Source organism: Corythoichthys intestinalis, chromosome 1, assembly GCF_030265065.1.
Source record: "Corythoichthys intestinalis isolate RoL2023-P3 chromosome 1, ASM3026506v1, whole genome shotgun sequence".
Classification (NCBI taxonomy): domain Eukaryota; kingdom Metazoa; phylum Chordata; class Actinopteri; order Syngnathiformes; family Syngnathidae; genus Corythoichthys; species Corythoichthys intestinalis.
The window spans coordinates 36,208,709-36,223,820 of NC_080395.1; the positions used below are offsets into that span (position 1 = coordinate 36,208,709).

Here is a 15,112-nt window from a genome sequence, read left to right on the forward strand (position 1 = left end):
AGCGCCATTGTTTAGTTACGTTTGCGTGAATCTCGAGAGAGCCAACAAGATTGGTGGAATATCGCTCTAAGCAATCACAGAATGGGTTTTCATAGTAAATGTATTTCACATGATACGAAGTGTTTGTTTGATTAAACAATCAGCTGCCACTGTAGAGGAGTAGAAAGTGTTCATTTATGCAAAGAGAAATCTGGTTGTTTGGTGTGTTTTGTTACCGAAAGGGACGAATTTTCGGTTTTGTTAGTTCCGCTTACTTGATATCACGATCTCGCACGACAGCGAATAAGTAATTTAGTTTTCAAGGTGGAATTTACAGAAGGAGCAAAACAATGTCCATCAAATCAGAGCAAAAAGAATGTGTAGAAAAACATTTGCATTGTCTTAAACTGTCATTACTCTCTGAAAAGTAATACATCCAAAAATAAAGAGTGCTATTTTTCACTCCTAAAAAACACATTTCAAAAATGTTTCCGCTCATTTTACAAGGCTGGAACAAATTAATGACGATTCCCATCATTTCAATGGGGGTAAGATGAAAAGAAGTACTTTAGTTGCATGGACACAGAAGAAATAATACTCACATATAAAGACAATGCTGTAACACTATTGACCAGTTTTAAAGACACATGACAGAGATGCAAAACTGCAGAGTGACAGGAGCGACCAATTATTGGGTGTTTGAGTTTCTATGTTCTAATGTATGCATTTTGTGAACATATCTTTCAGAGGTGAACATCTGCAGGGACAAGGAAAGAGGGACCAAAGCCAGTGTCTGTTGTCCAGGGGTTCATACTGGCAAATGCCCCAATTTTGTTGACTGCATCACAACATGAAAACAAAAGCACTGTGTGGCAGGAGGGGGAAAAAAACGACTAAAAACAGCAACACCATCACTTTGAGTCCACTGTGTACAGAAGCTGAGACAATAGATTTTCCAACTGTGTGAAAAAATGCATTATGTGTGCCAAACCATGTCGCTCTAGTGCTCTTGAAAATCTTTTCGGACATGGCCAAGATGCATGATGCTAAATTAAGAGTGACATCCATGCAGCTCTATGCAAGTGTACATGAGCACGTGTCATAACCAAACACACTTACAGTATGATGACGCCCTAATTCATGCAAAACAAAGACAAAACTAGCAGATGTTAAGTGAGAGGAGGGGCTGAATGGGGGAAAAAAAATCAACTTTTAAGCAAAACACTACACAACTCTAAATTTAATTTTCTGCAAGATTAAGCACAATAATGACTAGCTTTATAAAAACCCATAACTAATGGCTTCCAATGAGCTAATCTATAGGCATTGATCTGCTGGGTATCTCACAGACTTGCGGTGCAAAGTGCATAAATGAAAGAGGGAAGAGAGGATGAGATGAGTGGATGAATGAGACTGAGGAAGGGAGTGAAAGAAAAAAAATCAACATTGAAAAGAGGGAAAGAAAAAGCATGTTTTAGGGTTGATAAAAAAGTGATTTTTTCATAAAACCTTCATATTCAATAATTGTTTTTTTTTCTGAGCATTATGCTATGTATGCTAAAGAAAATTGTGTTAATGAAAAAAAAAGTCTTGCATCAGCTATCAAATTGAAATACTTGTAATTGGTGTGAAGAATATGATAGTGGCGAAACCCTATTTTTATTTTTTTTTGCCCTCATTATATTCGTCCACAACCCTCTTCACTCTGACATCTTTGCAAACCAGCATATATGTGTGATCTGGTTCACTGTTCACCATACAGCATAGTGCAAATTGAATTATCCCTTGAGGAATGATAATGAATTGATTAGGCTCGCGTGAGCTAGATGCTAACCCTATGGAAATAAGGTGGAACCAACCCAGAATTGGTCGCCGGTCGCCGATAACTTCCTTTTATTTAAATATTACATGATTCATCCATTTAAGGCTTCAAATAATCCTGAAACAGCAGGTTGATGATAAAAAATACACAAACAGTTAGGCATGTGCCGGTATGAGATTTTGACAGTACGATAATCGTGAGCAAAAATACCACGGTTTCACGGTATTGCAATTATAGCTCCAAAATGTGTTATCTTGAGATGTATGGGTTAAAAAAAAAAAACTTTTTTCCATTGAACAGGATTTTTTTTAATTTTTCAGAACAAAGTTACAAATTGGAACATGAATATATTGTTAAAATAAATAAATGATCAATTAAAAAAAGAAATATTTTAAATAAAATTAAAATATAACTTATAGACTATACCCACAGCCACAGCCAAAGTTGCTCAAAATTAGAGCTAGAACAAAATAATTTCTATAAAAAAAGTAAAACAATTCTGAATAAATTTTTTAAAAATTTATACTGCATGACTTTTTTTTTGAGGATGGAAAAGCTCAAGTGAAGTTTCGCCATTTTCAGCCACTGTGTCAGCTCTTGTCTACGTGATGTCATGCTTTTGTTTTAAAAAGAACAAAGAATTCATGAGTTAATAAGTTAGTTAAAAATGTGTAAGTAAGTTAAAATGTAAATATTGGTGTGGAAAGGTTTCATCTAAAAAAACATTGGGAGTGAGACCTCTCCTTGTTCCAGCGAACGTGTATTTGAGCTTAGGGCAAGATCATCTTTCTCAATTAACGATCTTTGACGCTATCCTTTTTTCCCCTTCATTCAAGCGAATCAAGCTTGTTTTCTCACTCTGCGGCTGTAACACTCGACGAAGTTGCTCTCCTAGCTAAGCCTAGGACAACATTCGTCTTTGTAAGCTTTTAGTTAGCTTGTATATTGAATTTGAAAGGAAAATGTGTGTTTTGTTTTTGGCGAACTTTTTCATGGTGCTAATCTGTTGAAGCTACTCATACATGGAAAAATACAATTGTACAATGTTTTAAATGTATTCATTTTGTATATTCCACTTACCACGATTTGAGGGCTCAATAAATTGAAGAAAAGAACGACTTATGTCTGGAGTATTTGTTTTTGGATTCGCTGGCTGTCTAGCCGTTAGCGTCATTTTCACGCACAGCAACAAACGGGAGGGGTGAGTGCTGCCACGCCACTTCTGGCTGCATTTTTAACACATGAAAAATAGCGAATACCATACTACTGTCTGACAGAAAATTGTAGTGGTTTTGAGAGCGCAACATTTTCACACCACGGTAAACCGTGAAACCGGTAACCGGCACGTGCCTACATACAGTATAGTATATGAAAATGTGAAGCAGAAGCTGAAGCAATTTCACATTTTAGCAGAATGCAAGGGCAATTTGCAAATAGCTAATCCTGTACTTGACAACTTTTTGAGATTCATTGACAAAGAACCAAAGGTGGTGGCATGTGAGGAGGAGAGGGAGGAGCAGGAGGGATGGAGTGAAATGAAACAATCCTCGTCTGAAAATGGACAGAAGCTTTAAACCAGAGAGGGTTTCTTGTGTTAATCCCTAAGGATTAAGCTTCTAAATACTTCTATTCAAGACAATTAATTCATGCATATATCACTCCCCGGCTCTTTTCATGTCATTTAAGATGATGGAGGGCGACTTCCTGGGAACTCAGGGGGAGGTTGGATATGTATATCGACATTAATGCACACAGCACTCTCAGGATGGGATCACGCAGCTACGTATACCGTGATGCAGCATATACACACGCACGCGGACTTCAGTGCTGATGTATACATTGAGATCTTAAGGAGCAAATGAGGCTGCGAGGACCGAGAGGGGGGGCCTCCAAAAAGTTGACTGACATATTCTGACAGCTGAATACTAATCATCAGATCAACCTCTGGCTAAATCTACAGGATCTCACCGGGGCTTCTGGCTGGGAGAAGCATAAAAAGGATTAGCAGTAAATACAGCAGGCTTAAAGAGAACAGAGAGACACCAGTGGACAGTCTCAACAATTTTAAACTAAAGGTTGAGAGGAGGAATGAATGGAGACATGAATGACAGTTCAATGCAATTGAACAGTGAATGCCTCCCAAAACTCAGGACTAAAACTGTTAATCCTAGTAGTTCATATATGATCATGGAACACCATAGTGCTGGGTGATATCTAAAAGAAAATGAATCACGATAAGAGCTGTTTTATATCAACATACTGTACCACATTTTAGTAAAAGCTGGATTCCAAAGAAGTTATGACACTACACAAAGTGTAGTGAATGCACTGATGTCTGAGTGCCATTATTAAATATTTTATTTTCAAAATAGAACATAGATGACAGAGCAAAGGATTCAACTGAGATAATGTATCATTTAAAGAAAAATATGTTGAAATTAAAAGTATATGGTGTCAACTATTCTTTAAAAAATGGGCTAGGTAGCAAGAATAGACTGGAAAAGTCAATTGCAGATGTGACAAAAAGCTGGAAGACGAATTCCCAACATTGAGGTCCACTTGCAACATAATTGAGTTTAAAAAGTCAAAGAAAATGTCAATGTCTCTTAGAAGCTAAGATGGTTCGAGGATCACCAATAACCCCAATGCTGCATAGTGAAACAATGGCAGAAAGGTGTTTCCCAGTGAAAAAATACATCATCTACCAGAGGCGTGCGAAAATTCCGATTCGCGATTTGGTCGTGGAAGATTCAAGAACGATTCACAAGCATCCAAATTCCGATTATTGAAATATGCCAAATAAAGCTAAACTAAACCACAGTCAGCGGGGTCTTCGGGATGCAATGAGGAACGAACTCTAAAATTTATGCCGTTAGATTAAAGAACAAAAAAAATACCTGACTGCAGGCGACGGCGCTTCAAACAACACCCACGTTGCTGCAAACCACACCCACATAATGCTACGGTAGATATCACATGTATATAGAGCCTACCCACGTACCACGTGCTCGCTGTATGGTTCCGCCCACTTGTCCGTCAAAACATAGTGTTAACCTGTTACGGCTACGTACATTTCTCCTATTTACGGCGTGTTTTTCTGCTCCTTAACATTAATAATCAAAATGGTGAAGGCGTGTGTGGCTGTTGGTTGCACTAACAGAGCAGATGGAAGGAGAGACTTGAAGTTTTACCGTATTTCGAGGGATCCAAAGAGGAGAGCGAAATGGACGGCTGCAATTCGACGTGAAAACTGGACACCAATAAATCACCACAGACTATGTAGTAGTCATTTTATATCCGGTAAGATGCATTTAATATATATTTAGAGGGTTTTGGCCTGACAACCACAACTAAGATCATTGCTAGGCTAATCGCCGACAACATACGACGTAGTACGACATAGTTTCAAATTCAAGATGTTTGTGACTTCCCTTTCTTCCACCATCGTTATTTTTTGAATAATATTTAGCTGGTACCAAGTGAAAGAAACTGGCCTCGTCTACGGGGCTGACAAATAACCACAATTAAGATCATTGCGAGGCTAATCGCCGACAACATACGACGTAGTACGACATAGTTTCAAATTCAAGATGTTTGTGACTTCCCTTTCTTCCACCATCGTTATTTTTTGAATAATATTTAGCTGGTACCAAGTGAAAGAAACTGGCCTCGTCTACGGGGCTGCCAAATAACCACAATTAAGATCATTGCGAGGCTAATCGCCGACAACATACGACGTAGTACGACATAGTTTCAAATTCAAGATGTTTGTGACTTCCCTTTCTTCCACCATCGTTATTTTTTGAATAATATTTAGCTGGTACCAAGTGAAAGAAACTGGCCTCGTCTACGGGGCTGACAAATAACCACAATTAAGATCATTGCTAGGCTAATCGCCGACAACATACACGTATGTATGTAGTGAGAGTGCTATGCTAAACCATATAAACATTAAAAGCCTTAACTCCATTGACAAACGACATGAAATACATTAGACTTGACAGTGGATGTTAGCAATAACAAAAGATTTTGAATTGAAAATTTCGTAACTCACCTTTCCAAGCACAAGATAGATTCCTGCCGAATTTTCGTGGACGAGGACCTGTTTCACCCAACCAGCAACGAAGTATTTATAAGCCTCCAAGCTCTTGAAGTTTTTCATATTTTCGTGAGAATAGGCTGATTTAGTGTGGACAAGATAATTGTAAATATCTGCGTAGCAGATGTCAGGCAGACAGGGCGAAGACAGTGGGTCGAAAAACATCGATTTGGGCATCAAATATGGATCTGGCGACTGTATAAAACGAAGCTTTTCCTCATAACGCCTTTTATGCAACATATCCAGTGAGTTTGCGGCATCAGAAAGCACCGGGTATTCCATGAAATGCATTTTAAATTCCGCCATCAATTGAAAACAATGCTAATACAGAGTCAAAATGACGGACAAGTGGGCGGAACCATACAGCGAGCACGTGGTACGTGGGTAGGCTCTATAGAACTAGATGCGAAATGATGAACTCGGCGGCGTTAGCAGATGTATCGAGAACTAGATGCGAAATGACATTTGCCGGCGTTAGTAAACAGCTGCCATCTTAAAGCAGTAAACTTCTCTGAAAGGCTGTTGTAGCGAAGCTTCCGAGCTAACCTAATTAACTGTTTATGTAAAATACTCCTAAATCAGCAAAATCTTGACTTGAATTTATCTTTAAATGATGAAACAGTTTTAAATCGTTCACATGTCGAAAGCAGATGGAAGGGAAATTATGGAATAACGGGAGCAATTATAACAACTTTAACGGTTGATTCACAACATTAAATTAATTGAATGTAGTTTAAAGCTGCTGATACAGAATGGGGACTTGAGTATTTTATTTACTGTTTTGAACTGTTAACTTGATAGTGAAATAGTAGTTTGTTTAAACCAGAGAGGATTTTTGTACATTCTTTTTTTAAGTAATGTATGAAACATTAAAAGCAGCTAATAGCCTTGGGGTGCATCAATCGATTTATAATCGAATCGTAGCCTCTGAATCGTAATAGAATTGTTAGGTGCCCCAAGATTCCCATAATCTACAGTGCATAACATGACCCAAAGATTTAGAGAATCTGGAACATCAATCTTTGTGCGTACTATCAAAGCCGAAAAAACTTACTGAATGCCCGTGATCTTCGGGCCTTTAAAAGGCACTGCACAATAAACAGGACTTGTATTTTAAAGGAAATAACAGCAAGGGCTCTGCAATACTTCAAGAAACCAATGTCTGTGAACACAATCAACCGTCCCGTCTGCAGTTGCCAGCTGAAACTCTACAGTGCAAAGAGGAAGCAATCTCCAAACACGACCCAGAAGTCCAGCCATATTCTCTGGGTCAGAGATCATTTAAAATTGAGTGTGGCAAAATGGAAAACAATTCTGTGGTCAGATTCATTTCGATTCCAAGTTCTTTATGGAAAACCGGGGCGCCATGTCACCCAGACTAAAGAGGACCAGGACAACCCAAGTTGTTATCAGTGCTGAGTTCATAAGCCTGCATCAGTGATTTCATGGGGTTGCATGAGTGCGTGTGGTATGGGCAGCTTGCACATCTGGAAAGGCACCGTCAATGTAGAGAGGTATATTCAGCTACTAGAACAATGTCGCTTCTTTCAGAGTAGACCTTGCATTTTTCAACATGATCATGTTTTATCACAACATCATAGCTATGTAGGAATAGGATCTGTGTACTAAAAATGGTCAGCTTGCAACATTTGGCACATCATAAAGACGAAGGTGTGACAAAGAAGGCCCAAGACAGTTCAACAGTTAGAGGCCTGTATCAGACAAGAATTAGACATCATTCCAATTTATTAACTTCACGCCTTGGTCCCTAGACGTTTGCAGACTGTTGTAAGAAGAATATGGGATTTTATTTACAACTTGTGTAATGTCCTAAGTCGTTTGAATCCTATTTGATGGGGGGAAAAAAGTTACTGAAAGAGAAAAAAGTTATTAAAGGGAACCTCAGACTTTAAGACTTGTCGGCTCTAATAAGCCACAATTGTTCTCTTTACTAAAATATGTTATCGGAAACACATAAAATATTGCCAACTACTTTAAAATCTATGATATTTAGTACATGTTTTTACCTACGCAGGGGGCTGTTTTAAGCGCGCAATGGATGCTTGGGGTGATGACGTAGATTGTCACTGTCACTTGACAAATACTACCAGGATACTACAATTGCAATTTGCAAATGTGGCGAGACGTCCAACACATGTGGTCATCGGTTAAAAGCGGCGAGTACTTAATATTTGTGTTTTTATTGAGTCTTTTGTTACCGTTTCATCGCCTCAAAATACTTTTTTCATGTGTTTCCCTCTCATAATTTTAAGCATTGTGTTGTGGTAGCTTTAAAGTAGATTGTTGATTTAGTTGAATTTTTTTTCTTTTATCACAGACAATTGTTTTAGGTTGTTTTATTTATGACCAAACAACCTAAAACAATTGTCTGTGATACAAAAAAAAAAAAAATAGATAAACTAATCAAAAAGTGTAGACAAAATGAACTCAGTACAACTCGATTGTTGATCTGTTGACCACATTAGTCACGTAGCATATTTAAACCACCCTTATTCTATATTACTATGTTTACGTTTTTTCTTAATGCATCTTTAGTATGCTCTTTTTGCATGCATCCAAAGAAAACAAGCCGAAAGCGCACGGTAGTACTTTGGGTGTCAAATTTGCTTCTTGTAGGATGTTTAGCCAGTGAGCACATTTTGGCAGAACACTTGTTTTTTCCCCTACTCTCACCTCGTCTCATCTGTCTTTCCTGTTCATATTTCTCTTGCTGCTCGTTTTTTGAAATATCGACAGTGCCGTTATGCTAATTATTGTTACTCCCGGTTTCGAATTGAAAGGGTTGAACGGATGAGATCAGGGCCGTTACTGGCCAATTTGGTACCCTTGGCAACATATTTACCCCCCCCCCCCCTTTTCACCACATATATTTAAACACTCACACTGAAAAAGCACATTGTCTCTTTATAATTTATTATATAAAAAAATACATCAACGAACAAGTGCAAAAATTCAAAAACATCAATAAAAAACACTTCAAAAACAATAAATTACGATTGTTCTTACATGATTAACAACCACCCACACAAACCTATATAAAGACACACAGAACACTTTAAAATGCAACTTTTTTTTTCACCTTGACCTTACCTTTTCTTCACTGATGCAAAAGCATCTATTGCACTTTCATATGACAGTTGTTTTGGAAGATACACTTCTTTCGTGGACTTGGTGCTGAAGTGGATAAGTTCGCTGTAAAAGATGGCCCAGGATGTACAGAGGTAGAAGGAAAATATTTCAGAAGAGCATCTACAAAGAGAAGAAAGTGGAATGTTACATTATATTAGTCAAATAGCTGTTGATTGTGAAACCAGCATGACATAACCATAATAGCGCCTAAATTCTTGCAGTCTATTGTACCTGTCTACTGGATCCGGCCACTATCTTTGACGGGCGTAGTTAAAAGAAAATAAATTCTTGAAGCACTGCAACTGCAGAGGACTATTCAATAATAATGAATTAAATAATATTATGATAGCAAAAGAAAATAAATTGAATATTTTTTACATGAACGTGATTGCCATTACAATGAATTAATGACACATTTAATAACAAATGTTTGCATTTAAATCCGTGGCACTTTTAGTCCCCCATACCACAAAACTTAGAAACTATTAACTGCATATTTAATGGTGTATTTATTGAATTAACCTTGGCACTTTTAGGCAAGGCAAATTTATTTGAAAAGCACAATTTAAAACAAGGTAAAAGTGGTTCACATCACATGAAAATAAGCAAGACAATTTTAGCCCCCCCAAACACTTTGTCCAAATTTCTCTAAAATAGGAGGGGGAGTAAATTTAACTGAAACTAATCCACAGCTGGCTGAATACTGAAAATATTTCTAAGACAACAGCCTGGCTAATGATACAGTATAATTTTGCTTTAGCAGTAAGTCATATAAACTCTATGTAAATAACCGCTAGCTTGCAGTTGCGCTAAGTATACGTGCTTATGCTGTTGAAAAAAATCATCACAACAAACCTCTGTCTTTCTTGACGTTTATGCTCTCTTCTTTCTTTTTCGTCTCTCTAAAATGCGACCCGGAGGGCTTTTGTCCTTTCATGAAGTTGACTCGTTGCTCAATTGAAGAGGCTAAAAATAGCACTTTCAGGTAGCTCGCTGGTCTGCTGCTTGGTGAGACTCGGGTCTGTGGTGAAATTATCGAATCACAGGAAAAACTAAAAACGGGCAGATGGCACACTAAAAAAATGATTTCGTTATTATTTAAAGACTTATTACGATAGGTTTTGTTGTTCTTTTGTTTTGTATAATTTTTTTAATACTGCTATCATCAAATATTATTTGAATATTTTTCTTGACGCCCTTTTGGACGCTGCAGCGCCCCTAAGCATTTGCCCAGCTGGCCTTATGGACGGCCGGGTCTGGATGATATGTTTATGTCATTAGAGTCATACTCTGGAAGGCTGGCAGCGTAACCATGTGACGTCACCACCCTGCGACATCAACAATAATGGCGACCTACTAGTTAAACTAATTTTACAAATTGTATAAAAACGAAAACGAGAGGTTTCAATATCAAATTATTTTAACTCTCAAAGTCTTTCTATCCGTGGATACCTTTAATATTTATGTCTTGTGTAAGTAATTTTAACAGCACCATCAAAAAATAACCAACTCCACGTGCATGTATGGGTGGAAAGCCAAAGTATATGGTAATATAATAACCTGCAAACTGCAAAGAATTATTACCAAGATGTCGCCTTGAACATTACGAGTACAACTAATTGTGCAAGTTATCCTACTTGAAAATATTAGAGAGGCCTGTAATTGTCAACATGGGTAAACTTCAACCATGAGAGACAGAAGGTGGGAAAAAAAAACAGAAAATCACATTGTTTGATTTTTAAAGAATTTATTTGCAAATCATGGTGGAAAATAAGTATTTGGTCAATACCAAAAGTTCATCTCAATACTTTGTTATGTACCCATTGTTGGCAATAACGGAGGCCAAACGTTTTCTATAACCCTTCAAAAACTTTTCACACACTGTTGCTGGTATTTTGGCCCATTCCTACATGCGGATCTCCTCTAGAGCAGCGATGTTTTGGGGCTGTCGTTGGGCAACACGGACTTTCAACTCCCTCCCCAGATTTTCTATGGGGTTGAGATCTGGAGACTAGCTAGGCCACTCCAGGACCTTGAAATGCTTCTTACGAAGCCACTCCTTTGTTGCCCTGGATGTGTGTTTGGGATCATTGTCATGCTGAAAGACCCAGCCACGTCTCATCTTCAATGCCCTTGCTGATGGAAGGAGATTTTCACTAAAAATCTCTCGATACATGGCCCTATTCATTCTTTCCTTTACACAGATCAGTCGTCCTGGTCACTTTGCAGAAAAAACAGCCCCAAAGCATGATGTTTCCACCCCCATGCATTACAGTGCGTATGGTGTTCTTTGGATGCAATTCAGTATTCTTTCTCCTCCAAGCACGAGAACCTGTGTTTCTACTAAAAAGTTCTATTTTGGTTTCATCTAACCATAACACATTCTCCCAGTCCTCTTCTGGATCATCCAAATGCTCTCTAGCGAACCACATACGGGCCTGGACGTGTACTGGCTTCAGCAGGTGGACACGTCTGACAGTGCATGATTTGAGTCTCTGGCTGCGCATTGTGTTACTGATACTAGCCTTTGTTATTGTGGTCCCAGCTCTCTGTAGGTCATTCACCCGGTCCCCCGTGTGGTTCTGGGATTTTTGCTCACCATTCTTATTATCATTTTGATGCCACGGGGTCAGATCTCGCGTGGAGCCCCAGATCGAGGGAGATTATGAGTGGTCTTGTAAGTCTTCCATTTTCTAATAATTGCTCCCACAGTTGATTTCTTTACACCAAGCGTTTAACCTATAGCAGATTCAGGCTTCCCAGCCTGGTGCAGGTCTACAATTTTGTCTCTGGTGTCCTTCGACAGCTATTTGGTCTTGGCCATAGTGGAGTTTGGAGTGTGACTGACTGAGATTGTGGACAGGTGTCTTTTGTACCGATAATGAGTTAAAACAGGTGCCAATAATACAGGTAACAAGTGGAGCCTCGTTAGAAAAAAGTTAGACCTCTTTGACAGCCAGAAATCTTGCTTGTTTGTAGGTGACCAAATACTTATTTTCCACTCTAATTTGGAAATAAATTCTTTAGAAATCAAACAATGTGATTTTCAGTTTTTTTTTTCACATTCTGTCTCTCATGGTTGAGGTTTACTCATGTTGAGAATTACAGGCCTCTCTAATCTTTTCAAGTAGGAGAACTTGCATAATTGGTGGTTGACTAAATACTGTACTTATTTGCCCCACTGTACCTGCTGTGCTTCTAACCAGTTGAATGTACTCACTGTTAAAACGTACCATTAAAGCTGTTACAACAGTTGGAAGGTTGTTGATGTGTTTAATTAGTTTTATTGTTGTAATTTGTGAGATACCAAAGTTACTCTGTGGCCAATGGGAAAACAGTTCGTTTTTAGAACAAATTCATCTACTACTGTCAACTGCAGTCAATGACTTAAGTATTGTTTAAAAGCACAGAATGATGCTAGAAAAGTTAAAAAGTGACCGTCATGGAAGCAGTGCCAACCTGTATAAAGCACGACTTTTCAGACTAACTACAAATGGGAATCACTCACCCGTACAGCGTTTCATCTCCCTTTCATCATCCGCAATCTCTGTTCCATCCTTATTGTCCAACGTACATTATTAACACTGACACTGGTCTCACCCATTGGCCGACACAGCTCAAAACTAACCAGTGCTACACTTTAATTATTGAGTGTCTGACCTCAATAGCTTGGCAGGAGGAGGCTAAAATACACAGTGCTAAACAGGCCACTACGCACTGTGTTGTCAAAACATGCTCACCCTGTAGACACGGGTTTATGAAGTTTAAAAATAAACCCTCGACGGTCATCTCAGAGAGCTCATAGTAGAGTCACGATGCATTTTCATAAATAATATGAACCAATAACATTTTAAGAGACTGATTGGACATCTGGATAAGCTTTTGCTGCCATGATAAACCACTGAAATACAGCCACAGACATGCTATCTATGCAAACAGTGTGCTATAATTTGAAATCTAAATATATTTGCTGAATCTGTCGTACTTGTTCCACCATGAATGATCAAACAAACCGGACACATGATTCCCACAAGACCTCATATGACACAACGCAACCTGGGGATTTTTTGGATCGGGTGTGATGGTATCTGCGCTCGCTGTTGCATTCCCACTGGCTGGACTTCAGAGCCCATGTTGAAAGGAGAGAATGTTTCTTTTGCCTGCCAAATGTCATGATGTCAGCCATTTGGCACTCCATGCAGTAATCTTCCGCTGTAATGACATATATCTCTTAAACGCTTTCAGAAATATGAGTAACGCATTGGCTCATATTATACAGCATGTTCATGTTGAGTGTAACCCAATCAGTTCCATGGTATGCTGTGTGGATTACGTCTGATGACTGCTTACAAATAGTTCAGTGGGACAAGTTGTCTCGCAAGCCTCATCCGGTTCAGCACATCCTTGAAAATAAAAGCCCAATGGATTCTTCCTATCATACTAAATTGCTTTAGACACACACATAAAAGTTTGAAATGAATTATGTTTTTTGTTTAGCATTGTTGTTTGACTGTAAAATCATTAATGATCTGGTGATTGATTCCAAGGTTTCGGCATTGTGTTTCGCTTGTGTTCTAAATAACAAAAGAGAGTTAGGGTTGGCAATACTAAACTTTTCTGGTCACGGTGTTTGATCTAAATTATTTTTCACGAATTTTATGTTGTTGCTTTTTTTATTGTTAACATGTATACAAAGGCTTCTACCATTGTATATTACTAGTGGTACCTCGACGTACGATCGCTTCGACACGCGATCTTTTTGACATCAGACATAAAATTTGACTCGCCGTTTGTTTCTACATCCGACGACGTGTTCGAAATACAACAATTTATGACATCGGCGCAGTGTCTTTGTTTTCCCGCAAGACAGATGTATGGCTGATTTTCTTGTGAGAGAAATCAGCATAGGTTCCAAGAATGTTAGTGCAGTTGGTGAAAAAACAGGGAAAAGGTGACGTTTACCATTGAAATGAAGATGGAAATTACAGAAAAATACGAGGGTTGTGTTCACATCCGTGAACTAGCTCGACAATACCGCCGAAGACTATCTACGATCTCGACGGTCCTCCGACGGCCTCCGTTCGCCAGTCTTTATAAGGTAGGGTGACAATAATTATAGTGGTAACATTGCCAAATAAATTGCCAGCTTCATCAGGTTTCTAATCATTTATTCCATCAACTTGTGCAACAACACGCCTACTGTCCAACGCAGTTGACGCCAGCTACAAAACATTAAAAGAGAAAGTAAAATCTCTACCACACTCTCTATCTCACGGTCAGCCACGCGGTGCGTTCAGGTACAGCATGCAAAGCCACATTAGAACCTGATTCGTTACATTATTACAGGAATTATTATTATTATTATAATATTATTACAATTTTTATTTATAATTTACTTGCTTTGCTATGTGTGATTGCCATTTGTAATAGTACCAGCAGTATGTATTAAAGATTTAGTGAAGGTTTTCGGGCTGTGGAACGAATTAATAAAATTATAATGCATTCTTATGGGAAAATCCTGCTCGACATACGACTAATTCGACTTACAAACAAGGTCATGGAATGAATTAACTTTGTATATAGAGGTACCACTGTATTACAATAGTCGACACTTGAAAAATGAAATGCACACAATACGTATGATTTTCTTTGTTTTGTGTGTTTAGCATTACAGTTTACCTCACCTGGAGTGTAATAAGTTGAAAACCATCAACAAGGGACTCTTTGAATGACGGTTAAAAACCTGACAAACTAGCCAGTTAGCATCTGCACATGCAGATGGTCGATTAAATATGACACGGCTCTTCATCAAGAGCGATCCATTTTTTTTCACCGGTCTTGATCTTTTTATAGTGTCATTTTTACCACAAAACAGATGTTTAAAAGATGCAAATATCACAAAATGAGATCAATGAAATTAAAATCGTCTAAGTTCAGAGCTCTTTTTAATGACCATTGGTTCATTCTAGTCTTACTAAAAAATAAAATGTGTTTTATTCACTGTGTAAATTTTCACTCCTCCAAATCATGTTGAAAGAATGCAACCGGACTTTTCATTTTTG

At 38.3% G+C, this 15,112-nt stretch overlaps 1 protein-coding gene across 1 annotated transcript in view; it reads right to left on the reverse strand.

The window, feature by feature from the left end:
- The window catches only part of esrrga (estrogen-related receptor gamma a), a 261,249-nt gene extending 248,547 nt beyond the window's left edge, over window positions 1-12,702 (reverse strand). Inside the window, exon 1 of the mRNA XM_057851949.1 lies at window positions 12,559-12,702. The gene's annotated coding sequence lies outside the window, so the exon portion shown is untranslated. The remainder of the gene's footprint in view (window positions 1-12,558) is intronic.
- Window positions 12,703-15,112: the final 2,410 nt, after the last annotated feature.